We start from the raw sequence: 26,554 nt of genomic DNA, 5'->3' as shown, positions 1-26,554 counted from the left end.
CAAGGATGTCTCCCTTATTATCAGTTTCATTGACATGCCTATTCTGCCTCAAGCCCCGTACAGTGCTTGCTTCAACAGGTTTTTCTAAATCCTAAATCCTATATTTGTTACTTCTTAGTTAATCCTCAGATGCTCACTTTATGCAAAGAGTGAGATGTATTTGCTATTCAGGAGCGAAGATTTTCAAAAGTAGTGTTTGTTTGCTTCCTCAGGTCCCTGTTGCCTCTCTGTACCCTGAGAGCAGGGACTGTGTTCCTGCTATAAACACGTCAGCCTCCCCAGGAGAGATACGGTGACACAGGGTCATGCACTCTCCCTAGTGCTCCCTCATGCTCACAAGGATGTACATTGCCTGTCTTAGGGACCTGGATTCCCAAACAATATTAAAAATGCAATTCCAAACTTCTTTTCCCCTTGGCCTTACATGACGCAGAATTTTTCACATTTCAAATAGCCCTAACTTTGTAAAATGCCCCTGTTCTTCTTAGCTTCTGATTCACGTTTAGTTAGAAAGTTACCTTCAGCAACAGCAAGCGACTCTGTGCTCTCAACTCCGACCTCCCAAAACTGGAACCAGAGAGTACACTTGCTTCACCCAGTCATCAATGCACTGAACAATACTTGAAAGGGAACTGAGAGGACATGCAGGCAGTTTTTACCAGGAAGGCTGGTCCTTGATGGCCACAATCACACTATTTTATTTACACTCCTAGCTCCTCTGCAGCCATTTCTGTCCTCTAGCAGCTCCTATCAGCACCATTTCCAGCCTCCCATGAGAGTTCAGTCAGAATGATGCCATCTTACTGCTTTTTCTCTGGTTTTTTTTCATGCAACACCAAGACCTTTAATTTTCCCTTTTTCCAGCAAAATTGAAAGATCAGCTTATTACATTCAGACACTGGGACTGGAATGGCAATTCCTCAATGTAATGCAGTCTTAAGGCAAGTTGGGCAAGGAAGCAGAGGTAATGGTTATTCCTTTCTTCAGACCGTTGCAGAGCTGATGAGTTCCCCAGTCTCCCTGGAAACATGTTTACAACTTCTCACTCACTGCTTGTCTATCAAAATGCTGCCACCGACAACCAAATTCCCCACCTGGGCACCTTGTAAACTCCGATGAATTAATAACCACGGTAGCTTTGCAATGAAAAGTATTTGAGTAGAAATAGACCAGTAAAACTAAAAGCCTCAGGCTTTAAAGAGGTGCTTAAGTGTTCTGAGAGACAGAAAGATACTGGTGTGACTTTCACATCACCCACCTGCATCACTAAAATAAACCTACACTGCTTGTGTACGTTTCTGCCTAAATATCATAGAATCATAGAATGGTTTGAGTTGGAAGGAACTTTAAAATCATCTAGCTCCAACCCTCCTGCTACGGGCAGGACACCTTCCACTGTATCAGATTCCTCAAATCCTCATCCAGCCTGGCCTTGAATACCTCCAGGGATGGGGCATCCATGACTTCTCTGGACAACCTGTTCCAGTGTCTTGCCAATATCTTCTGGAGAGAGGGACAACACAGGGAGGCACAGGACTCCTGTGTGAACATGATGGCAGGAGGAACTACAGGAGGAGCTTGCTCTAGGCACCGAAGCGAGAGAAGGTGTCACATCCTCTGCTGGGTTCTGGTCCCTGCAAGCTGTGAATGCACCAGCTTGTTGTTCTCACAAGTGCAAGTGTGGAGGCAAATTTCTCATCAGTGCCTGCAAAACCTGATGTTACATTGGTGCAGTGCCACAGAGGTAGAGCTCCACTGCTCGGCTTGAGCTGAGAATTAAATGCCGTGCTGAGATGTGCCACCAGGTGCACTGAGCTGTCGCTTTTCAAAGGGCTTGGATTGTGTAAGCAGACCAAGGGAATTGCTAAACCACAGACAATGAAAACAACTTTAAATAAGAGACTAAATGAAAGGAAAAAAAGTTGTCAAAATGTCAAGGTTAATGTTTTCATAAAACTAACCAGGGAATGGGTAAATGGTATGAGTGTAAACTTTAAACGTAATTAAAAGTTTCAAAGTATGAATACAAAACTTCAGTCTACATAGTCAATAAATCTATCCTCCTTAATGAAATACTGGTCCTTTTCATATTTCTGGCCCATTTTTTACCTCATCCTTACAGCTATAGGTAACTTTGAAACTCGAATTCCTTTCTGTCAAAACCAGAGGAGGCATATGGCATGGGACCACAACCTCCCATGGTTCCTGCTCCAAGGTCTTCTGCACTCCTGGCTTGGCCAGTGGCTCTGCCTGCAGCATGTCTACAGCTCTGGGATGGGCAGCAGCCTCTGAACATGCACATCAAGCCAGGGAGTGACAAATCTCTGCCCCCATCCCTTAGATGATCAAATCAGTTTAAAAAGCTCTCAGACTTGTTGTCTTGCATTTTGTTGTTAATGGGCATCATCATCCAGAGTTAGAGTTACCTATAAACGATCTACTTGGGCATTTTCCTGATCTTTCAGGCAGTTTTGTTCTTGAAATAAAATTGCTTTGTAATTGATTTTAAGAAAGGAAAGGAAATGGTAGGAACGCCGCATGATGTCAAATTGTTTGGTTATTAGCTGGCTCAGTGCATACCATAGTTTTACATACCATCCCTCCTGGTGAGTGATAGAAGGAATGTGTGTGTGCTCTGAAAACACACAGGACAGTTGTTCTTCCTTCCTCCTTTCCCTCTAAACGTTGCTCATACTTATGCACAAACACAGAGTTAGGCTAAATTCTCAGGAATTTAATGGAACCCAAAATCTTTTTCCTTTGACATTGAACTCACTCCAGACAGCCCCTTTTTCTTCACTTTTCTAACCTTTGTCAAGTCTATCATTGTTTTCCTTAAATAAAAATTCCACTTGTGTTTACTTTATTTTGTGTGTACTTTTTCCCCCTCTCTTTCAAAACATGCCTTGTTCAGGCACACAGTTTGCAGCCTCTGCTGCCAGCACTCCACGGCTTTGCTTGTGGCAGGATCTGGCATTGCACTGTGCTAAAAAATTATGGGGTTGGGAAAAAGGTGTGGGGACAATCAACATGTTCATAACCGATACTGAAATCACTGGCTCTGTCATCTGCTCCATGTTGTAGTCTTAAACTGGGATTGATATTTGCCTTCATCTGTCTGACTCTACCTCAGCGAGAACTCCAGATCTGCACTCCTAGTAAGTGCATCAATACTGGCTCAGCGTTGTGAATAACAGAATGCTAAACTAGTATTATGGCTATACAGAAAAATAAGGTTATTGCAATATTACATCAAAGCCATTTTGTTAGGGATTCATAATATTAATTTAGTGGTTTGTTATTTGTTATGTCAAAACAATGCTGTTTCACATGGTTTGATCCACAGAGAGCAAACAGACACAACCAGCACTTTCACTTTACATGATAAGTATGATTCTGGATATTTAATGAGAATGATTACAATCAAGAAGAGTACAGCATGGAAAGTTTTCTTCAGGAAGGTCACAAACCAAGCAGATTAGATATGGCAAATATTCCAGCTGAAGGAAAGCATAAGATAAGAGCCAGGATATTTCAGATTAATATCAAGATATTTCAACTGAACATATTGCTTTTAAGTTACCAAAACTACCTCCATTAGAACAATGTAAAGATGTTACTTTCTTCCCAAAGAGACTTCAACACAAGCCATTAATTTCTTCCTCCATTACATAAAATAATGGACTTCATGTGAGTAAATCCTCTCCACTTTTTCTCAGTTACTGGTGAAAAATATCAGACATGCAAAAATGTGTCACAGAGCAGTAAAGAAAATTCATAATGTAACTCTACAGGAGGTATGTCCTGGCACAGAAATCAGCACTTGATGTTCCCAGGGCAACCACCTACATTCATACTTTCCTTTTATTTTACAGCATTTGGTTAAATTGAAAGCTGATAACGCTTTTTAATGAAGACCTTTGTTCAAAAAGAATTTTTTTTTTTTAGGATAAGGATATGCTTTTCTTAGCTCTGATGGCAATTCTTTATCATGTATTCTGCCTGGATCTGTAGACCTGAAAGTTTTACCCCTACCACCAAGACACATTTCTGAAGAAAGAGATTCAGAGGCACCTGTGAAGGTGACTTACTCCAGCCCGAGCACATTGATTAAAAGAAGACAGCAGTCTCAAAACCACAGAAATATAAGCAACTCCTAGAAATTCTGGGCAGAAGGAAACAGGATGAGGAACCTGTACTGCAGTGAGGGGCACCCAGCAAAATTCCTATGTATATGCACAGCTTTGGGCAGGACCCTGAGGGGATGCAGTGACTATTTTGCTACTTTTGCAATGGGGTTGGAGTTCATCCTAGAGAGGGGATTAGAGCACTGATAAGGGTGATCACCACCCCAAGCCTGGCAGTGTTGTCATAGTGGATGGTCTGTCACTACGTGCAGCAGGAGAGAGCCCTGCCCTCTGACCACAGCATTCCCATCCCCAAGGCTGACCATCAGTTTATCAATGGGATTGAACCATTAAAAGCAGTTCGTCAGGAACTGAGGAACTGTAGTAAGAAAATATCAGAAAGCAGCACTTTGGACCCAACTTAGTCTGGGCTTGGCTTCTTTACCAGAAGTGTAAACTGCAGACCAGTAAAAGACTATGAATTTCTGAGAGACTGGAATCTCTTGACTGCCCATCATTGACTGCCAGCAGCACCTCGCCACAGAGGTAGCGGTCACCTCAGCTTCTGGGGCTCACACATACACCAAGCCATCTGCAGATCAGCCTGGGCTGTAGGCAAAACTCACTGTCACCTTCCTGATGGAGAAGGCAGGGAAAGGGAGGTGGTGGCAAGCCATCAAGAGAAGGAGAACCCTGGAGAGCTACTACTGGTGCAGCTTGAGGAAGGGGAGAAAATGCCTGGAAGAGGTGTCTCAGCCTCTCTGCCTCACCATCTTCAGCATCTTGTTATCCAAAAACTGCGTCTGCTGAGAGCTGACCTGAGATATATGCTCACTTGTTGGACTAAGTTTTGCATTTTGGTCTACTAAGAATTGCTCAACTTGGGAGAATTTATGCTTCAATATTAGAGAGACATAAACAGCCATAAAAATTCCAGCTCTGCTTGTATGAATGATCCACTGATGTGTGTTAAATGCACTCTATTGCAGCACTAAAGTCAATTTGCAATTGATCATATTGCATTTCCACTGTCAGCAGATATGAAAACATGTCATTTACCAATGCTTAATGAAGCTCTATGCTGACAAGACATAAATATCAATAAGCAGCCCTCCAGTTAAGGAGGTTAACCAGCAAAGTACTCAGTGAAAACATTAAAGAGGTAATCATCTGGCAATTGCTCTATAGATGGAGCAGCTGCCCTCAAGGATGATTAAACCTATGCAAGGGACCATTACAGGAAAAAAGGAAGGAAAAAAGAAAAAAAAAAAAGATGCAATTAACTCCATGTTATAAACTGAAAAATTCTATTTGAATGAAAAAATTAATTGCCTTTCTGGATTGCACTTGCACATTTTTTCCATGAATACTTGAGGTAATCTCCTTAGTAGGGCTCTTTGACCATGTTGGATATTTGGAAAAGAAAAGGTAAAGCAGTAAGGTGCTCAAGTGCTGCTCCTCTTCATTCTTCATGGTAATGCTGATCCTTCCTTTTTTTAATCTTTGCACTGCTTTCACGGGTATTTTAATCCTAAGGTATTTATTTTCTATTTTTTTAGGACAGAGCTTTCAGTTTCATGTAAAGTTAACGGAACATAATAAAGGGAACATTACCAGTCCTTAGAAGCACTTCATGAAAGTAAAACAGCAGATTAAACTTTGCTTTATAGTTAATGGAGCAATTTAAAAGCAGCTACATTCACCACTGGACTGAACATAAATTTCAAGTTCAATTCAGATTTTAAGTAGATGTAAATGGTGTTTCTATTTCAGCTATGAAGCCCAAGGCAGCAAGAATTTCCTGAGCAACCAGAGGAGTCCAAAAGAGTTTAACCTCTCGCAGCTCAGATATACCTGCTGCTCACAGGACAGAGTATGCACGGTATTACTTTTGCCCTCAGTTCACATCATGAAATGGGCCTGTTCTGTGCAGTCAAGTAAAAGGACAGTACAATTGAGGGTCATGCTACAGAGTGCTGTTGGCAGAAGTCACATCTCCTGTGTGAGCTCTGACCTTGGTATCCTTTCCCCATTTTACAACCATTTCCCATCCCAGGCAAATACCAACTATCCTCTGCCTGCAGCAGCCACTGACCCATACCCAAGAAGCTCTGGAGGCAGGGTTCTCCCAACTTGCAAGCCGCTTTCCTTCGCCCAGATGACCTCAGCAGCCACCTTGCCAGACGCCTGTGTGCTCTGCCTCTCCTTCTCTCTGCCGGAATAACATTTCACCCTCCGGATCAGGATCTGAGTTGATATCAGAGCCATGAAGTCTCTTTCTGTAAAAGTCAGAGGGCCATATCCAGTCCTCTGGTGGCCAAACTGACCCTCCTTACATAGAGCGGAAAGGCAGACGCCTTTCAGAGGCTAAAAGTTCTGCCAGTGCCCAATGCTTGAAGTATCTGAATTAATCTTTAAAAAAAAGAAAAAAAGAAAAAAAAGAAAAAAAAAACAGAGAAAACCCCAGTTCTATATTGCCATTAAATAGTAGCAAGCCAGTGGGTTTCAGCAGTGTGTCATTCTGAACCAGCTTTGGAAAACCTCTGAGTGGTCATGTTATAAACAGTTACCCAAGTCAAAAGGAGGAGAAGTAAAGTTGCAGGAAGAAAAGGAGGCTTCCTTTTCTGCAAAAGAAACATGGAATATCAGAGATAGCAGGCATTTAAGGAAGTTGTTGCCTTTTTTATATTCAGTAACAACTGACAATTCTACTGACAAAAACTCCCTGATATTTTAATGTATTGTAAAAACAGCTGTGCAAAATCACCACATGGATAAGACAGGAAAAGGGTTTTGTACATCAAAGGAAATGCAATTAGCAGGAAATTGCCTGTGCTCTGGTGTAGCCTTTGCCATACACATTGACAGGGTACTACATACATCGTTCTCATTCCAAGCATGCTCCCCAGCAAAAACACTCATGACACAGATCCAATCCACCTCCCTCCTGTGTACATCCTACCCTATTCCAATGCATATATATTGCTCCTTCAAAATAACAGTGACACACAGCTCTCATAACACATTTTTACATCCATAGATGTAAAAGCAAGCATTAGACCAACACAGGTCAGTTCATTAATCCCATTTTACAGCTTCAGAAAATGAGGAATGGGAGATGTCCATCCTGGCACGTTGAAACAGAAGCAGGGCTTTAGCACCCAGGGATGATGCCTTGGGTTCCTTGCAGGTGGACTGAACACAGGTCAAATTCAAATGGCACAGCTATACTGCACATGTTCTGGTGGGGATGCATCTCTAGGCACTCAGATGGGCTTCCTAAATAACATTCAGATTGGCTTCAGTATTCCCAAGCGTGATCAGAGGAGCTTGTCTCATTCTCCCTCCGATTACTGCCAGTGTCCACACAAAGTTGCACTGATTTGCCCCTACTTGCACCTCTCAACATGCAAATGCCAGTTCTCCATACAAAATTAAAGTGCAACTCTTCAAAAATGGAGTAAAACCTCAAATAAGTTGTATGGATACTTTAAAATTATGATTTATATCTTTTTAAGCATTCTAATAACTTCATGATAGCCAAGCTCCAAATCTCAAGTGCAAAGGAAATGAGATAGAGTTTTCAGACAACCCTGTTACTGTACACATTAACAGTTGGTGATGAAATTCAGTAGGTGCAATTGTAGAAATGCCTCTCAAAGGGTTTCAAAATGTGCTGATGAATGCAGTACACAATAAAACAAGATGGCTCACAAGCTTTCATTCCCATTGGCAACAGTTGATTGGACCCCAGCTACTGTTTGGCCAACTACAATTTGAAGCAAGCATGAAAAACAACAGAACTGCAATCAGTAGCACAATCTTAATATTGAATTAAACACATCTTCCACATCAGCCGCGGTTATGCACAAATAACTTGGGAGCATTCCATGTCACACAGCAGTACTCTAAAAATACATTTGCTTTCAGATAGGATTATAGATGGCCGAGCAGTTTCTTCTTAACTCACACCTGAACTTCAGAGCCTTTGTCCACTACAGTGAGCTTTAATCAAATAAAAAAGTTGCTCCCAGGTATGATTATAACTCAACCTTATAGAGATATCTTATTATTTTTGCTACTTTGTGTAGAGGCGGGGAAAAAGGCTTTATGTAACTCCATGCTTTATTTTTCAGAAATGAAATAAAAGAGGAGGTTTCATTTGCACTGAAGGATAAGATTTCCCTCTGGATTTGCTGCCCTCTAGATATCTTTCAGTAGAAAAACGCTGTGCTTTTAAAATGGATTTTGCAATAATCTGTTTTAGTTGAGGATGCAATGGGGAAGGGATAAATGAGTGCAAAGGCAGAGAAGAGGCAGTGTTGGAATAGTTTGTCAAGGTGTTTTTTAGAAAGATAAGGTGTCTTCAGGCAATGCCAGTTTTCCAAAGGAATGGGGGTGGTTATATGTGTCTATGGGGAGAAAAATCTGTGCTGAAGAAGTGCTGGGTGGTTGCTGTTATGGGAAAACATGCTCCATTTGCTCTACAGAAGGAGCAGTGAGATTATCAGCACATCATTCCCACGTACTGCTCCACCAATGGGCATTGCTGATGTGAGATAATTGATGTGAAGAGGCGTTATTTCTTCTCCAAAACTCTCTCACTATGTCTCTTTTGGATACTACACCTCTGCAAAGCTTTTCTCAGTGATGCCAAGCTCTGAGTGGATGGAGCAACTCCAGAAATTCCTGATTTGTTTGGTTTTCTCTGCAGCAGAGAATGAAAATATTTCAGAGATTTTGACTGACCCTCATTTGGTAATTTCTGCATTTCCAGCCTTGCAGTAATCCTGATCTTCTCGAAGGGATCTCAGCCAAAAAACATTTTTAGTAGGAGAATGTTTATGACTGTACAGACACAGTGCAATAGGAATTTAAGAAAAAAAAATGTTGTATAAAACAAGAGCAGTACTGGTGATTCATTATAAGATAACAGAAATAAGATGAGGATTAGGTAAGCAAGGCAACTTTCAACTGGAAGGAAACCATAACTGAATTTTTCAGTTTGTTGAAAGACCAGTTGGGACAAAAGATGTTGTTTAGACTACCTGGAGCAAAAAAAAGATCTCTAAAGGTTCCTCGAAATTAGATGAGACAAATAAATTGTTTCAATTATCTCTCTATTTTGTTTCTTAAACAGGGTGTTTACTTCAGGAAAGACTTTGCAGGAAAAAAAAAACCAAAAAAAAAAAAGAAAAGATCCACTTTATTATTTGATGGAGGAAAAAAGGTTCAGTTTTTGGAGCCTCAAATCTTTATACATGTATCCTACCCATCTTTCAAGTAATTTGGCTTGTACACAAACATTTGTGTAGACTTCCCTTGAGGCCAAATCCTGTAAAAAAGGTACTTTAGTTCTCAGTCTAGACATAAATAATCCTATTGATCCCAAAGAAACAGCCATTGCAGCAAAGGCTGCTTGCATTTCAGTGTCTGCAGGATCACACTCTGCGACCTAACAGCTTCACAAAGTTATAAGTTGGCATGAATGAAGCAACATTCATCAAGGGAAATTAAGGGAAAAAACCGTTATTAACTCTCAAGGTCAATGTAGAGTGATCAATATTATTAATTGTGTGTGGATAAGTTGAGACAGCAGTTCAACACTTCAGCAATTATCTGAGATTCAATACAAGTATTAAATACTAACAGTATTCAATCATGGGTGGTTAAAAAAAAGAAGCTCCTAGCTCTACAGGTTAAAGAAGAGTTCCTTCAGACTAAAGCCTTCCTGGATACCCTCAGCCTTGTGCTCAGACAAGTGTGTACAGGAGTCAGAAAGATAACATTTTGTCTATCTTCTCTTTCTTGACACTTGCAACAGAAATCTCTAACTAGCTCAAAGTGCCCTGCCTTGGTGGCATTTCCAGCCTTACCATGAGGTGAAAGTACACAAATGCATCCGGACAGCCTGTTGCAAAGAGACTACAGCAGGACTTTGTGTTGAAACAGGAACTGGTAACTACACACAAAAACATACATACAGAGACTGAAAGGACATACTTGCTTACACAGCACATAGCACCACAGACACTTCTACCTAAGGTCCTACAAACAAGTTAGAAAAAATGCCCTCTGAATTTCCTAGATTTATCACATATCGAATCTCGAATCCCACATGTCACTTATCTATTCAATGTCAGTTCTAGATCCCATAATGTTTTCTTACTAAGATGGCAAGAAAACATAAATTACTGATTTCTAAATGTGTGAGCCTTTTCCCACAATTTCATCATAAGTAAGGTGTTAGTCCTGTCCTATTTTTATGCCTTCAGCTGTTTTCAGACTCTAATTTATCTAATTCGATCACTCCTTTCCCTTTTCTTTTGCTAAGCACTTTGTTACAGACCCTTGTTCAGTCCGTGGCTTTGGGGAATGGAAAGGATGCTGAACCCGCACTCTGTATTTTATTAATTTGGGCCAGCCAAGAGTGCAAAAATTCCCAAACAAAGATCATTTGTATTAGATTTTGCAAGTGTCCTCAAAATTTCAAATGCTTTTTTAAGTCCTTGTCCTGAATGACCAGACCTTGGCCATTCTCACCAAATCTTCTGGGAAGAAAGAATAAGCACTACATGATCATTGCTTGCCTGAAAAGTGCTTATTTGCTATGGTGATAAGCAGAGAGTGAGGAACCTGAATAGAATAAAAGTCTTGCACTTGCTTTGGACCAGAATCTCAGGTGGATATTAGTATTCATAAATTCAAAGACTGCCACTGGTTCAGAGCTAAATTTCAGGAACTCATCCAAATTGAACCCAAAGCTTAAACCTTTTGACATGAGTCTTCCACTCCATCAAGCATTTATGCAATTAATATAACTTTAAAAAAAAACTTAAAAAAAAACAAACCCAAAGAAGAAAAAAAAACCCTGTATCAAATGAGCTGGAAAAGTACAGAGAAAAGGAGGCGTTAAGTAAGAGCCCAGAAGCCATAGCTCTGACTTACATAAGTGAAGGACAAGCAGTGTCTTCTATATGAGAGAGTTTATTTTCCTGTCATGATCAAAACTAATAGCAAAGGTGGGTTCACTTGTCAGATATATTATACCAAAAGAGGGATGATGTTTTCTAGTGACAGAGTTAGCCACCCACAGCGTGCATGGGGCCATGATTTGCCTCCAGTTCCACTGCCAACTTCAACTGTTCTTCCCACCAGCCTTACCTGAGTGAAATTTCTCCTTCCAGCAAATAATGTTTGCTAAGGCACCTGCTGCCCTGAGGCAGGAGGCCTGATTGATGAGGTTGCCTAAGCTTTGTGCTGACGTATGGAAGCAGTGACAGCATCTGGAGGAGTGAAAGGTTGGTGAAATCAACTCAAAGAATTACAAGGAGTGGTAAAACTGGATGTGAAGGCAGATGTGCTTTATTTCTGGTCTATTTTAATCCAATTCTGCCTATGGAAATTTGCAAGTAACAGATTCTAGTGCTAGTTTAAAAAAGAAAGGTGTACAGAGAGCTGAGCTGAGGGAAGCACAGACATGGAGGAGGAGAAAGGAAAAAACTGGCATGGATTCATTAGAAGTATCACATTTTCAGCTATCATGCACGACCCAGTTGTGTTATCTCCCACTTAAGGATGACAAAACTATCTGTGTCACCTTCTCTCTATGTATTTACTTTCAGCAGATTCTGTAGGATGGGACATCCTCCCAGGTGTTCCCTCTGAGGACACTGTGAGCTATTCAGCCAGAAAACATCCTCTGCTCTATTCCAACCTCCAGACCATGACACTAACTTACAGCCAGGGAACACAGCTGGGCCCATCACCATGTATGGCTGACCACTGTGTGCCAGGGTATCTCCCAACAGCACGTGGCATCAGACAGGATAATGTCCCTCATGGAAATGAGCTCAGTAGCTTGGTGCCCCCAGATGAGAGGAGTTCAGTTATGGGCTAATGCTGCAATTGTATGCTCTTAACCTAGCAGATCTCCAGACCATCAGGTAATGATGTTATCACAGTTTATTTGCACAGAGCAAACCTTGATAACTGCTTTAGTAGACAGATTGGTGCAGACACAGACCCACCATCAATGAGTGAAAAGCTGGTGTGTGAACAATTACAGGAGCTTGATCCCTTCAAATTGATGGGCCTGGATGCCATTCACTCAATGGTGTTGAGAGAGCTGGCTGATGTTGCAAGGACACTCTCCATAACCTTTGAGAAGTCATGGAGATCTGGGGATGTCCCCCAAGACTGGAAGAAGTCTAATGTCACTCCCATCCACAAGAAAGGCTCCAAGGAAGACCGGGCTAATTATAGACCTATCAGCCTCAATTCAGTCCCTGGGAAAGTTATGGAGTGAATACTCCTAGGAACTGTCACAAGTCAACTGAAGCACGTGATCAGGAAAAGCCAACATGGATTCAGTAGGGACAGATCATGCTTAACAAGCCTGATCATCTCCCATGACAAGTGACCCAATCAGTTGATGTGGAGTGAGCGGTGGACATTGTCTACCTGGACTTCTCCAAGGCTTCTGACATGGTTCCTTACAGCTTCCTCCTAGAGAAACTGATGTGCTACAGCTTAGACAAGTGGTCTGTGTGGTGGATGAGGAAATGGCTGACAGGCTGTACCCAGAGGGTGGTGGTAAATAGTTCTTTCTCAAAGTAGCAACCAGTCACAAGCAGGGTCCCCCAGGGGTTGATATAGGGCCTCCACTGTTATCTTCATAAGCTACCTGGGTGTTGGGATCAAGAACAGTGTGCTGAAGCTTGCAGATGACACCAAGCCGAGTGGGGAAGTTGAGACTCCAGATGGAAGAGCTACCCTCCAGAAGACCTGGACGGGCCAGAAGAGTGGGCTAGCAGGAACTTTATGAAGTTCAACTGAGATAAGTGTAAGGTCTTGTACCTCATAATATATAACCTTGGAGTGCATCTCAGTCTGGGTTCCACCAGGCTGGAGAGCAGCTCCGTGGAGAAGGACCTGAGAGTCTTGGATAACAGGCTCAAGATGAGTGAACAGTGTGCTGCAGCAGCAAAGAAGGCCAACAGGATGGTAGGGTGTTTATAAAAGGGCATCACCAGCAGAGATATAGAAGTCATTATCCCATCCTACTTAGCACAAAAAAGATGTGGATAGGCTGGAGAGGCTCCAGAGAAGGGCCATTAAGATGATCAGAGGACTAGGAAATCTACCATATGAAGTAAGGCTGAGAGAACAGGGTTTGTTTAGCCTTGAGAGGAGAAGGCTTAGGGGAGACCTTATTACCATGTACCAGTACACAAAGGGTTTCTACCAAGAGGATGGAGATTCCATTTTTTCAAGAAGTTGCATGGAAAAGACAAGGGTTAATGGGTATAAGTTGCCCCCAGAGAGATTACAATTGAATTTCAGAAGAAAAATTTTCACTATGAGAATGGTTAATCATCAGAATAATCTCCCCAGGGAAGTGGTAGATTCCTCTACACTGGACACTTTTAAGACTCAGCTTACAGGGTCCCGGGCCATCTCATTTAAACTATATATCACCTAAAAAGATTTGATCAGTTCCCTTCCAACCTGGCATTCTATGATTCATTCTTGACTGTAATGACTAGTGCGTGTAGAGAGAAGCCTTGACTACCTAGATGACTCTCCCGCAGACTGCCTTGTCTTTGTGCAGCAGAGCTGAGGCCCAGGAATCTCTACTCTGTTCTTGCTTTCACCAAAGAGCTCCTGTGCAAATCCCCTGCCAGTGTTGGACTTCAGGAGCCTGGCACTGTTCCTCCATTGTATTTGTTGTGACCCTCTTTTCATTACACCTTGTAGGATCATGCAGTTTCTTTATAAACAAGGCACCACAGGAATAAAGATAGCAAATTGTCAGTGTCATGTTGTTGCTTGGTTTCCTTGCAAGTACATACAAATATGTATGTCCCTTTGCATGGATCTCAGCACAAAATAGTGACTATGAGGAAATTTCTAGCTGCAAGGACCTGTTTGGCTCTTTCATCCCAATAGCCCTGTTCACTGTACTTGATAAATAAATACCCATATATATATATATGTAAATCAAGAGTAAATAAGTGGGATCCATTTAAAGTTCCCATCATTTTCATTATCTATATACAGATAAAAAGATAAACAAAGCACTGGCAGAACATTACATTCTGGAAAATTATAGAGGCAAAATACTATTATTTAATGACATATCAAGCTGACATTATCACCTTCTCACCAGAGCCATCAGCCCACACTGGTGAGAGTTGGATTCTTATTGGTACAAGTGAAATTAATCCCACTGGAGTTAACTCAATTAATACCCATTGAGGATTTACCTATTGATTTGTGGTAATGATTTCCATGTCCCCTGGGGTCATCAGTGAATTGGGGATTTATACAGTCCCTAAGGCACTATTCAAACATTCGTTGTGGTTGCCCTTTTTCAGTTGCCTGAGTTTTTTTCCTCCCACCACCTTTTAAAATTTTGAACATGTAATTCACTTAAGCTTCTAAATGAGATACGTCTATTAAGAGCATCTGGGTCAGCCAGCCTTAATTTGAAAATGTCATTACTCCCACACTAAACTTCCCCCTTCAATCCCACAGCAGCCATCACAAACTGTATGTCTCCCAGACCATTCTTGTGAAGTTGTGGTTCTTGTGGTTGTGGAGAAAACAGGAGGAGGAGATAAACCATCACCCAGAGCGGTGAAAGTTGCAGTTGTCAAGGGAAATATAGCAAGGAAGTATTCATATTTCCACATATTTTGGGGGCTGCAAAGGTATGAAGTTTGATCTGCAGAAGGGAGAACTTTAAGCTTTTAGTTTATGCTTAGTTCAATTACAACTATCTTTAAGTCAGTTTCATTTTGCAAAGTTCAGAAATATTCAAGATGACCCCCAGGTTCAGAATATCATTATCAGGTCTCCTGCATGGCCTTTCCTGCAGGTAACAGAAGAAAGTTGATTCTGGGTCAGTGGAGTTAAAAGAATTATATCTTAATTGAAGGTGGGAAGTTTGCAATTTCTTAACCTGAAAGTTAAATGACTAAAATGCCTAGTCTCTCTCTCTCTCGTCAGTTTGGTGAAATGTAGTTTCAGGGGGCAGTTCATTTAATCCTACAACAGGTATTAAAAATTGGCTCAATATATTGTCCTAATATATTGCCTTATGGAGCTGCTTGTCTAGATATTTAAATGTCTCTAGAAGATGGATCTTTGTCTTTAGCTATAAGGGTTGGTTTTTTTATATATATATATATATAAACTTGATTTAGTTGGTGTTGAAGATGCCTCCATCCAAGTGTCTACATACAACTGATGTGTCCAAGTTGGAATCTTCGGGAGATTTTGCCAATATAGTAAGGAGAGCAATTCAATTCACTCTCAAGCAGACAGCTAGGTTTAAGTATGTTATTTGACAGCGGGAGGTGTCCGGTGTGGCCTGTAGCTGCCATTCTAGAACAGCAAAAGTCCTGCAGGAAATTTTCAGCTCTCTGTGGATGATCCACTTACTCTAGGGCATCTCAAATGGAATTGGACACCTAAGTTTAAGCAATTGACTGAGCCCCTCCCTAGTGCTTGCACTCCTCTCTGGACCCCTCTGGCAGGTCTGACTAACCATCACACACAGCCATTTCACATGTAGACACCTCTATGTACATACCAATTTTTGCCTAATTCTCATGTTAAAACCTACCCAGGTTTACACACCAGTTGTGACACAGCAACACCACAGTAAAGTGCATTTTAGCCTGTGTATCCCACCACATACAGGCCATTTTCCTGAGGACACAGAGACAGCACAAACAAACCTGCTGTCACTGGTCACTTGTCAGTGGTGCTGCAGAAACAGGCTAACGACAAACCCTACTAAGTGTGTTAATGAGTGTTAGTTCATTGTTTTAAAAAAAATATAGTTTAAGTCATTGATGTAATGGGAAACAGAACCTGATTCCTGAAGGAAGCATCATCATCAGAGTTAGTGATAAAGAATAAAACGTTTCACAATTCCTGTTCTGGCATCATGACCATTGCCCCCCCATAAACTGCCGTAAGAGGTCAGGGTCTCCTCCTGAACTATTTGCTCTGCCCTAATTACAAGCAAAAGAGAATGCAAGTGTCTCTTTGAATTTCATCAGAAAGTGTACAGGCTTGTATTATGGTAATAAAAGTAATAAATATTTGTTGAGCTCCACTGGGGCACGTCAACAAAAGAAGCATTATATTTTCAAAACCAGTAAATCTTAGCAGCTCACCAAACTTTGGATGCTTTCAGCTACACTTCAACGTGGTAAAAAAAAATAGATACTTTGGATTCAAACTTATTATCATTCAACTGCCTGTTTAAAAAGGAATGGTAGGAGATGTATAAAATATGAGTGCAAGCAAGGGCTCTTCAATCTCACAAGCCAATCTAAAGTTAAGTGAGTGAATCACTCATCTGTGGTCAACTAACAGGAGAAGAAAATCAACTCTGAGAAACCAATTACAGTTCTATGCCTCCATCCTCCAGGATGTATTCTCAAAGTCAAGTAACTCCCCAGAAACCAGCCTCCAGGACTCACTGGGAATGTTCTGCATGCCAGAATAGGGTAAACTTGTTTTCAGAAGATCTAAACCATAGAAGTGGAGTCATCCAGACTGTAAAAGCAAGATTACAACATAGGGTGGTCAACTAGAAGCAGAAGTATACAAACCAGAAGGTAAAATTAAAGGGGTCAGAATGGCTTCAGCATTTGAAATTCCAATCAAAGCAGGACAGTGAACAGAGTGAAGTATTAACCCAACTACTGATACAGTGAAACAAGTATCTGCCTACGTAATAAAATTCAAACTGATAGGCTCCTGTCATCCTCTCAGGATACTAGCTCCCAGTGCTCTTTCAAGTAGATGTGTAGAGCTCCATCACGAACTCATTATGATCTCCACAAGAAAAATGAAATGTCAAATAATAATCTAGAGGGGGTTCAGATGCAGTATCCTAGTTGAGGTTCCATCATTTTGTGCTGAACTTGAGGACTGCACTTCCCTGTGGAATTCAGTTTACATCAAAGTGGAAAGGACTTTAAACAGAAAGGTTTCACTGCTTATAATCCCTGAAGTCCTTGAAGTAAGATAGTCCCTCTGAAAAGGGTGGCCCGTATTTCATCATCAGTGCCAGTATTACTGCATAAACCATCATGGCCCTTTGCCTGGACTTGGAAACCCTGGGCATGATTTTCAAAGTGACCAAGATAAAGTCAGTAGTTCTGGGCAACAAACTCACAATAACCGATCAGAAAAAGTAATACATCTCCTCTGAGAAAAATTTGCTTTAATTTTCCTTTAATTTTCACTTCTCCAAGTAAAAAACTAGATAACAATTTCTCCTAGACACAAGACCTGACATTTTACTCTCTTACTCCATTTTTAGGGGATGTAAAAAAATTTTTTTTTAGAGGTAAAAAATGAAAAACAACTTGTCCACCAACTCAATAACCCTACCTTAAACCATGAGGGGAGGAGGCAGAATCACAAACTGTATAATTACTATTTGTCTTATTCGGGCAGGATGATCAGAAAACATGTCTATGTGTTTCTGTTTGCTGGAGCCTAGCCTAGCCAATCTTAGAAGAGGTCACAAGATGTTATTGATAATCACCACAAAGCTTTTTCCCAAGACCGTACCTATAAACTATTTCCTACTCTGTAGTCCTGCTACTAAGGAGGAAAGTTCTCTTTTTCTTAATGATAAATAAAGTGGGTTTGAAAATTGTTCTAAGCAATCACCACCAACAACTTATTGTGTTTTCTATCCCAAAGTAGTTTTGAGTATGGCAAGACGTGTAAGAGCTGTGTGCTATTCTGCTAGTGTAAAAGTAATAAGATCACTGCATGTTGATCTGAGCATCAGACAGGGAAAACAGCTCTAAATAAACATTTGATGATGGCATTGATGTACAAATGGTTCAGAATTTTTGTAAAGTCCTAGCTCTCTCGAGCTTTGAAAATTATGAGTGTTTTCATAATTGGAAAAGAAGGACCCAAACCTACTGACACCGAAGCATTAGAGATTCGGCTCTACTGTGGATCTTGTATCTGGAAGAGCCCACAAGCCCGCATAGCATCAAACTGTCACATCAAGCAGCCAAATTACTGTGTGCCAACATTAGCCACAGCGTCCCATAGCATTAGAGAGGGGTAACTTTTCTTGTAGAAGAGCACTGAAAAAGCTGAGAAGCAGGACCCTCAGGACTGTTGGGGAGGTGAGTGAATCAGCCACGCTGCTCTGCTCTATGCTGCCATGGCTAAACTGATTTCACATCTAAATTAGCTAATTTGAAGGTATCCTGGGCACCTCTGCATCATCCTTTCCTCCCTTCTGTGTCTGCATTGAAAATTTAAAGGAAGAGGTGAAACACAGTTTAAAATCTACAGTCTACTTTATCACCCAAAATTATAGAGCTTCTCCAGGCATATTGTGCCTGATGCTGCTGCAGACGCCCAGTGAAACACTAGAAATGCTGTACATCAGAGCTTACTGATATGAAAACAATTGTGCAGGACAGAGAGAAGAGAAAGCCAGCAGGGTTATTCCAAAAGCCTGTAAATCCCTTCTTCCCGGTTTGTATTATTTGATGTTACTATAAATCTGTATTTCAGTATTCTATAATCAGCAGAGCACAATCCAATGTTCAGATTTCCTCAAGAATAAGGCATAGCAAACTATGCCTTCCAATTAGCTGTGCTGGCATAATTGACTCTGGCTGGGCACTGGAGGAGGCAGCAGTAGGTAACGAAGAAGGTGAGCAACAGCAGCAGCATCACACAGCACAGAAAGGAACACAAGGAAGGGGAGATCCTAGGAATGAGGGAAGAATGCATGGAAGCAGAGGTGAGAAGAAATGGAGGAAGAGGACAGACAGGCAAACCCAAAGGATAACAGAGAAGTGGAAACACAGAGGCAGCAGTTCTGTTGTCTGTCTAAAAGAGTGGAGAAACACTAGTTGAAGTCAATGAAAACTGCTAATTTCTACTAACAAAGGATCTGGGCATGGAATATTTGTTAACTGCTTTGGCTTTTTCCTTAAAATTGTTCCACAGAATCCCACTGAGACATTTTCCAGGTAACATGGGTAGTTTGTCTGCCTTCACTGGCAGCATGGAAGCAGGCTGGTACCTTTGCAGCAGCACGCAGGAACAAAGAACACAATGAGGAGGCCACAAAACATCTCAGTTTGCATAAAATTAAGATAGAAAAAACACATTCTTAAAAGTAGAGGATTCTGGCAACATTTTCTCTCAGCTCATCCAGAGTATTCACTATAAAAATACAGGAATATAATTGAAGCCTTATTTAATTAATGCATTGTATTTTTGAGAGAAATTAACACATTCCCTCTTCTTTCTTCCTCTGAAGTTAGATTCTTTGTCATGTACATTTTTCTGTTCTCCTTGTACCAAATTTCTCCTGTTACACAGCTAATTCAAGATATCTTTCTTTTAAAAAAATGGTACTATACATACCTCTAGCAAGTGACACTGACAGAGGTAAAGAGTATTCAGCCAGCTAGTTCTGGCTTTATCTAACAAGTTGGAGGGTCTTAACTCTTTTGTTAATATTTTTCTTTCCCCATCTATGCATCCAGCACAAAGCTGCTATTTTGGTGCTACCTGCAGGGAGGTCCTCCCACTACAGCTGCTCTTCAACTCCCAGATTCTGCCTCCTTGCAGTTCCACAGAACTGCTTTTACATTCTCTGTAGGACTTAAATTTTAAAAGCAGTGTGTCAGTTTCCTCAGAAATATTCACCTTTTCAGGCTTGTAAACGTGACATAGAGAAACAACCAGCACCTAACCTCTCTCAGAAGCTGGAAACAGATCACTCGTCCCCTTTCTTGGTTTCTCACCTCCCAGGGCAGCTGAAAGTGGGGTTTGGTGTCACTTAGGTGTGATCACATCAGCACAGAGTGGGAACAAGTCATGGGAATGATGCCAAGCATGGTCAGGCCTTTTTGGACATGCAGCGTGGCACAGTCCCATCAGCCAAGAGATATGCAGCAAGCTCCCCTCTCTTTGATTCACAGCATCCCACACAAACCAGTGGTCCTTGGAGGTTTATCTAAACTACAGTGGTTGCTTCTTCTTTCTCTGTGAAAATAGACTGGCCCTATTGGAATCATGACAGATTATTGATAAGGCATGTTTATTCTTTGCAGAAATCTTGCACTTTAGACAGTAGCACGACACCATCCTCCCCTTTTTTGTTTGTTTTCCTACTTTATGTTCAGTTTTCAACTATTTTATAAAACAGAAATGTATGACTGGGTAAAAAAAATGTGTGATTCTTCAAATTACCTCAATCCTGTTTTTTAACTTTGGGTATAATTGTCACCCTCCACTTCTCCAATGAAATGTCTGCTTTTAATTAGTGCAGGCATACTTTTGCTGCAGATCAACTATTTCACACCAAGCTCTTTCAGAACTTTTCAATGTACCATCTGGAGCTGATGATTTGCTGCTTTTTAAATTATCGATTTGTTCCAGCTCTTCTTCTGACACATCTTGATTACCAGAAAAGAGCAAGTCCCAGAAGGTATTGCTCTGATATTCTCTGTGCTGAAGAGTGATGCAAAGAAATAATTTAGATTCTCAGCAATGTCTTTATCTTCTTTAATTTCTGCCTCTAATCTTCAGTGAGTCAGTTCCTGAACTGCCGATTAATTAATGCTACTCCTCTTACTTATAAACCCGAAGCATTCTTATTTTATACTTTTGGGTGTTTATGGTCTACTGTATTGCCTTTTAATTTCCCTTTCATCTAGTCTTTGCATGAATTAATGCACCAATGTATTGATAAGCTAAGGTTAGATTTTCAAATTTGGAAAGATTTCCATTTGACTCTAAAATGCTATCCAGCCCTGCCATTCAGTTGTACTGTTTTACTCTTGGACTGTCTAGTGTTATTTTTGTTGGCACTATACATGCCTTCCAGACTCTATTCTTATTCTTATTCTCATTGGAATTCATAGCATCTTTAAGGATTTTTCTTCCTGTATACCTCCCTAAGAAGCTTTCTTGACTGACCCTCTCAGTGTGATCAAAACCAAGATGTTAGGAAGTTCCAATTTCAGCCACTTTTCTACACTTTCATTTCCCATGAAGCTACTAGGCCATATTGCATTAACATCTCTGTTAGCAGCTTCAAATGCAATTTTATCTTGAATTCCTTTCTAGCTGTTACTTAAGAACCAAAAATCAGGATATGAGGATTTAGGCACCTAAAAAAACTGAATTATTATCTGAAATTCCATACCTACTTATGGTTCTGGCCCAGGCTGAAAAAAAAAAGAGGCACCTACCCCTGGTTTAGACCTAGCAAAGGCAGAAAACAGACAATAGCTGGCAAACTTGGAGTGTGTAATCCACACCAGTAACAATCTGGCAGTGGAAACTGCCTTTGTGCAACAGCTTAGTACTTTCAGTACTTGCTTCTGAAAATGGAAAGGCTGTACAGACAGCAAGTCAAGCCAGCATTGCCTATCTCAAACAAAGCACCCGGCCACCAGTCAGGGAACCAGGCACCAGGAAAGGAGAGAGCACATGCTCTCCTACTTGCTGGGGCATGACTCCTGTCTCAGAAATGATGGCAAATTTTCTGGGGTGAAAGGAAGACTGATGATATAGCTTGGTGGTTTTGAGTCTTAGAGGAGAGACGTCTTCTAGGTTTGAGTCATACTGATCTTTAGCATTTTATTTTATCCAAGAGTTCAAGGCAAAATGGTCCCTAAAACTAAATGCATAACTTACTATCTGGTGCCTGCTGAGACTCCCCTTTAATACATAGGAAGAGTTTATCTTTCCAAGACAGAAATGTACAGGACTGCATTGATAACGTTAAAGACGTGGCCTGAGCCCTAAACCATCTCCTGCTCACAGCACTCACTCCTGAGACCTGGGCTTGAGCAACATCTACTCCAAGCCTTAAAACCTGACAGTTCTTCAGTGCAGCAAGCCAAATTGTACCTCAAGTCCAGATGAAAGGCAAAGGTATTTGAACAGGCTTGCTTCAGGCTACTTTATTTGTGCTGTGCTTCTTCCGGAATTGTTAGAAGCTTCTTCAATATTTTCTTCTGGTTTTCTGTCACTGACAGACCTAATTACCACTGAACAACAGAGTTCCTCAATGCCTTTCCTACCCAGTTCCCTCCTCACACATTGCCAAATTATTTGTTAGGCAGTAAAAGCACCTACAACATGTCAGCTGAGCTTGAAATCATTTGTTGTTAGCAAGTAGTTGGGAAAAAAAAAAAAGTAAAAATAAAAAATCAGCCTACTTCCTGCCATGGGAGAGACAAAGAGAATTAGTACTGCTCTGCCTGCCATAACCCTGAAGACTGAATTGGTGTTAATGGTTTATGAAGAGAGGAGATGAAATGTAGCACAACAGACATAATCACCAAATTCTTTACTGGCCTCCCTGGTGTGGCTTGGCCATCCTCCCCATGAATGACTCTCTCCTCACCAGCCACTTGGCCATATTCAACAGCTGGATGCAACAATCTCAAAATTACTTCATAGCAGAATAGTTGCTGCATTTACTGAGGCCCAGGAAACCACCCAAATATCTGCAGCAAGCTCGCTGTCCACCTCTGCACTTGAACATAAAAAGACCTAATTTTAGTAATACTTTTTCAGGAAGCCGCAAACTTATATTGTGAATAAAATTCTGGTCACAGTCTGGTTATGCGTGCAGAAAGACTCAAAGATATAAGCCCTCCTGCAACGGGGCAAAAGGCCTTTACTGAACTTTTCCCTTAAATATTCAGCAAATACCCAGTCAGGTGACTTTGTGCTGCTACAGCCACTGCCAGGTCACCCGCTGACTTAATCCAGCTCCTCCTGTTGTTCTCTGGACAGATTTGAAGCCTCTGAACCCAATGAGAGGACACTGATGAAACAGCAGATCAACGGAAAAACTTCACCACAACCATCTGACCTCCTGCCACAACCTGCCCAGACACCTTGGGCTTGATAGAAACCTCAGTTTCCCGCTGCCACCTCAAATTTTCCCATCCTGGACCAGAAGACCCACGTGCTGGCTGCAGCCCAGCGGCGCAGGAGGGACACAGGCACCTCGTGCCATGAGACAAGGGGCAAGGCTGCCCTGGAGCCAGGTTCTCCGTTGGGTGCCCACAGCACCTTTGCTCTGCGCATCCCACACACATCGCGCACCGGAAGGAAAACAGCATCACACCCCGCACTCACAGAAATCACTAGGTTGGAAAGGACCCACGGGATCATCGAGTCCAACCATTCCTATCGTCCCCACTCGAGTCCTCACCGCGAAGCAACAGAGCTGCCCTTGTGCTTACCTGTCCCAGACATGTGTCGTTGGGGACAGGACACCTCAGGTGATGGAAGAGGGAAGCTGGCGGGTAGCAGATCCCCGAGGAGCCTCCGCCAGGTGGGTGCGTGGCTCCCCACCGCTGGCAGCAACGCAGCGGGCACCTAGCAAATGCTTGGCTCTGGCACGGCGCTTCTCAGGCAGTTGTTCTGATGAGGGAAAGGAGCTGCGAAGCTGGTCCCTGCCTCGGTGTTAGCATCTCGGCAGCCACGCAGTCCAAGTCACAAACATCGCCTTCAAGCACTAGCGTCATCTCCATTGAGGGCGCAGGGTGGTCTGTCTGGGAATGGCATTGCCCACCAGATCGGGGTACGCTCCGGGCTGGACGCTGGCACCTTCTTCTCCCAAAAGAAAACAGGGACCCCAAAAGAATAACATGCAGTACTGATGGAAAGCAGGGAGGACCGCATTGAAAGACGCTTCTGGGTCAGGGCTGGACCGCTTTTTCGGTTCAACAGCACCATCTCCTGGGTGGCCGAGGCTACTCCTACCGGCAGCCTACAGCTGCCCCTGCCACCCCCCGCGAGTGTCTCCCCGAGGAGACCCTATGCAACCTGAAATTTTTATTTCGGCTTTGCTGCTTTGGTCCCTTCAGGCAGTATCAGTCTTCTGGCACCTGTTTCCTTTCACATATTATTGCTTGTCTGTCGTGGAGCATCGCAGACAGATGAGTAGATACATGAAGTACTGAAGAAGCCCTAGATTCTGTGTATTTTTAAAATCAGCAGTGCAAGACATTCTTGAATATCAGACCTAAAACTGATCTTTTCTGACCTGTGAAGGTTTGAATGTGTACCCAATCTTCATCGAGCATATAATCTTTGAAGGAATCAAAAATCACTGCTTCTCAGAGAATACCTAAATTCTGAAAGTTCTAGAATGCTTGTTGAGATAACCCTGTAAAAACACACGTTTTTCATTGACTAGATCATAGATTTAAGGCTAAAGGCTCCAAAACTTTATTCTGTCTATATGTGCTGTAGTACAAATAGCAAATCACTTCTCTGTATTTCTGTTTATACTACTATGCACAATGAAGATTTGAGTGCCCTACTTCACAGTTTTGAGGCTAATTGTACATAAAAATCCTTCAGGCTTTGAAGAATGTGCTTATATAATGAGCAAAAATGTGTAATTCGATGTTGTCTTTTTCTAATTCAGCAGTCCTCCTTTTGACTCAATTCACTGCTAAATGACAAGTAAAATTTTACAGAAGCTCATCTTTAGAAGTTGCAAAGTAAGCCCCCTGCACAAGCTTTACATTAGAAGGCACAGTATATAACTGCAAAAATATAGACATACATGCCAGCATCTCAGCGTGTGTGTACGTAGGAGCAGTCTAGTGGCTTTTTCTGTAGAACAGCTGCAACAATTAAAAAAAAAAAACCACACTCTCCCTCTGTTGTTTGTTAGAATTAACTTACTTAATTATCAAAGCTGTTTCAAAATTAATACTGAATGCAGTCCTTGCACACTTCTTAGGTCCTTACAAACCATCACAACCTGCATATATTTGAGGTAAACAAGGTACTTCGAAAATTACAGCATGTATATCAATGGTTAGAGAAAAGTTTCTAGTGACTCCCTCCACCTGTAAGGAAGTTGAGTGTGTTTTTTTATTCTGATTCAAGACGTCCTAAAATATTAAAATCATTTGAGAATAAAAGCCACATTTAAAGGTTTTCCTTCTTCTTGAGAGGGGACCGCAAACCAGCAAGATGCTATCCTGCAAGAATTTCTGTTATCTGATCAAGAAGTGATCTTTGAAACCGTGAAGGTGTGAATGCTTTTTCCTTATACACAGCACTGCACGTTCCTCTCAGCCACACCCTGCGACTGCCATGTATTTTACACAGTACAGTGGTCTTTCTAACTAAAATGTCTTTGCTCCTGGCCTACTCCCTTACTTCCATGGAAACAAGGCACATGCAAGAAGCTGGTTGACAATTTTATAAATCAGAGCTGCTTCCCTCACTCATGAATCAATCAGGATATATAAGATTATAATTCTGCTTTGGGTACTTTTAGTTTCTGTCTGTGAAATAGCACAAATTCCCTGCCAACAAAATTGAGGTTCATGTTTTCACAGTTAAAGTCTGAAGTGAAATGTGAGGTTTGGTATATACTTTTCAAAAAAAAAATTATTGAAAATAAAAACTGAATCCACTCAGCTGCTTCAGTCCTATTTTCCATGTAATGAAAACCTGTTTTCTCTAAGAGCTATGTCAAGCTACGCCTGAAGCTTTATAGCAGTCAGGGGATTCTGTGGCGGTGATCAAGCCACCTAAGAGGCAGCAACGCTGTAAGACAGAACTATTCAAGGACACAAGCCATGTCCCAATAAAAAAAAAAGTCAAAACCAGATAATGAACAACAGCCTTTTCTAGAGCATTGTTTGCACCTCGAACCTTTCAGCCAAAAGCAAACTCCACCCGCCACCTTGTGCAATTTACCTTTCCTTACTGTCTTTTCTTCTTTGCTTACAGAAACTTTTAACAGGTAACACATATTTGTAACTAGTAAGCGTTTTTTCTCTCACAAACCTGTAATACAAATTTTGAAAAAAAACACACAAGAAGGCCTGGTTTCTGCAGAAAGGACCCGCACACCAGATTAGACAGAGATTTATTGCTAAGACTGACAGTGCTGCTTTTTCTACAGGCACTGACAAGGCCTTGGTGGAATTCTTGGTGCCAGCTCAGGAGAAATTTACCTTGGTGCAGACAATACCAAGCTAAGCAGTGCAGTTGACATGCCTGAGGGATGGGATGCCATCCAGAGGGACCTGGACAAGCTGGAGAAGTGGGACCACGTGAACCTCTTGAGGTTCAACAAGGCCAAGTACACGGTCCTGCACCTAGGTCACGGAAATCCCCAGCATCGATACAGGCTGGGACATGAAGGGATTGAGAATTGCCCTGCAGGGAAGGACTTGAGGGGTACTAGTGGATGAAAAGCTGGATGTGACCCAGCAGTGTGCACTAGCAGCCCAGAGGGCCTACTGTATCTTGGGCTGCATCAGAGGCATGGCCAGCAGGTTGAGTGATGCGATTCTGTCCCTCTACACTGCTCTGGTGAGACTGCACCTGGGGTACCACATCCAGCT

General features: G+C 41.7%; 1 long non-coding RNA gene across 1 annotated transcript in view; it reads right to left on the bottom strand.

The window, feature by feature from the left end:
- Positions 1 to 23,872, bottom strand: part of LOC138721549 (uncharacterized) — a 147,903-nt gene extending 124,031 nt beyond the window's left edge. The window contains exon 1 of the long non-coding RNA XR_011337568.1: positions 23,417 to 23,872. This is a non-coding gene — a long non-coding RNA (uncharacterized lncRNA). The remainder of the gene's footprint in view (positions 1 to 23,416) is intronic.
- Between the last annotated feature and the right edge of the window lie 2,682 nt (positions 23,873 to 26,554).

Source organism: Phaenicophaeus curvirostris, chromosome 5 (assembly GCF_032191515.1).
Source record: "Phaenicophaeus curvirostris isolate KB17595 chromosome 5, BPBGC_Pcur_1.0, whole genome shotgun sequence".
In the NCBI taxonomy this organism is placed as follows: domain Eukaryota; kingdom Metazoa; phylum Chordata; class Aves; order Cuculiformes; family Cuculidae; genus Phaenicophaeus; species Phaenicophaeus curvirostris.
This window is presented reverse-complemented; position numbering and strand designations above follow the sequence as displayed.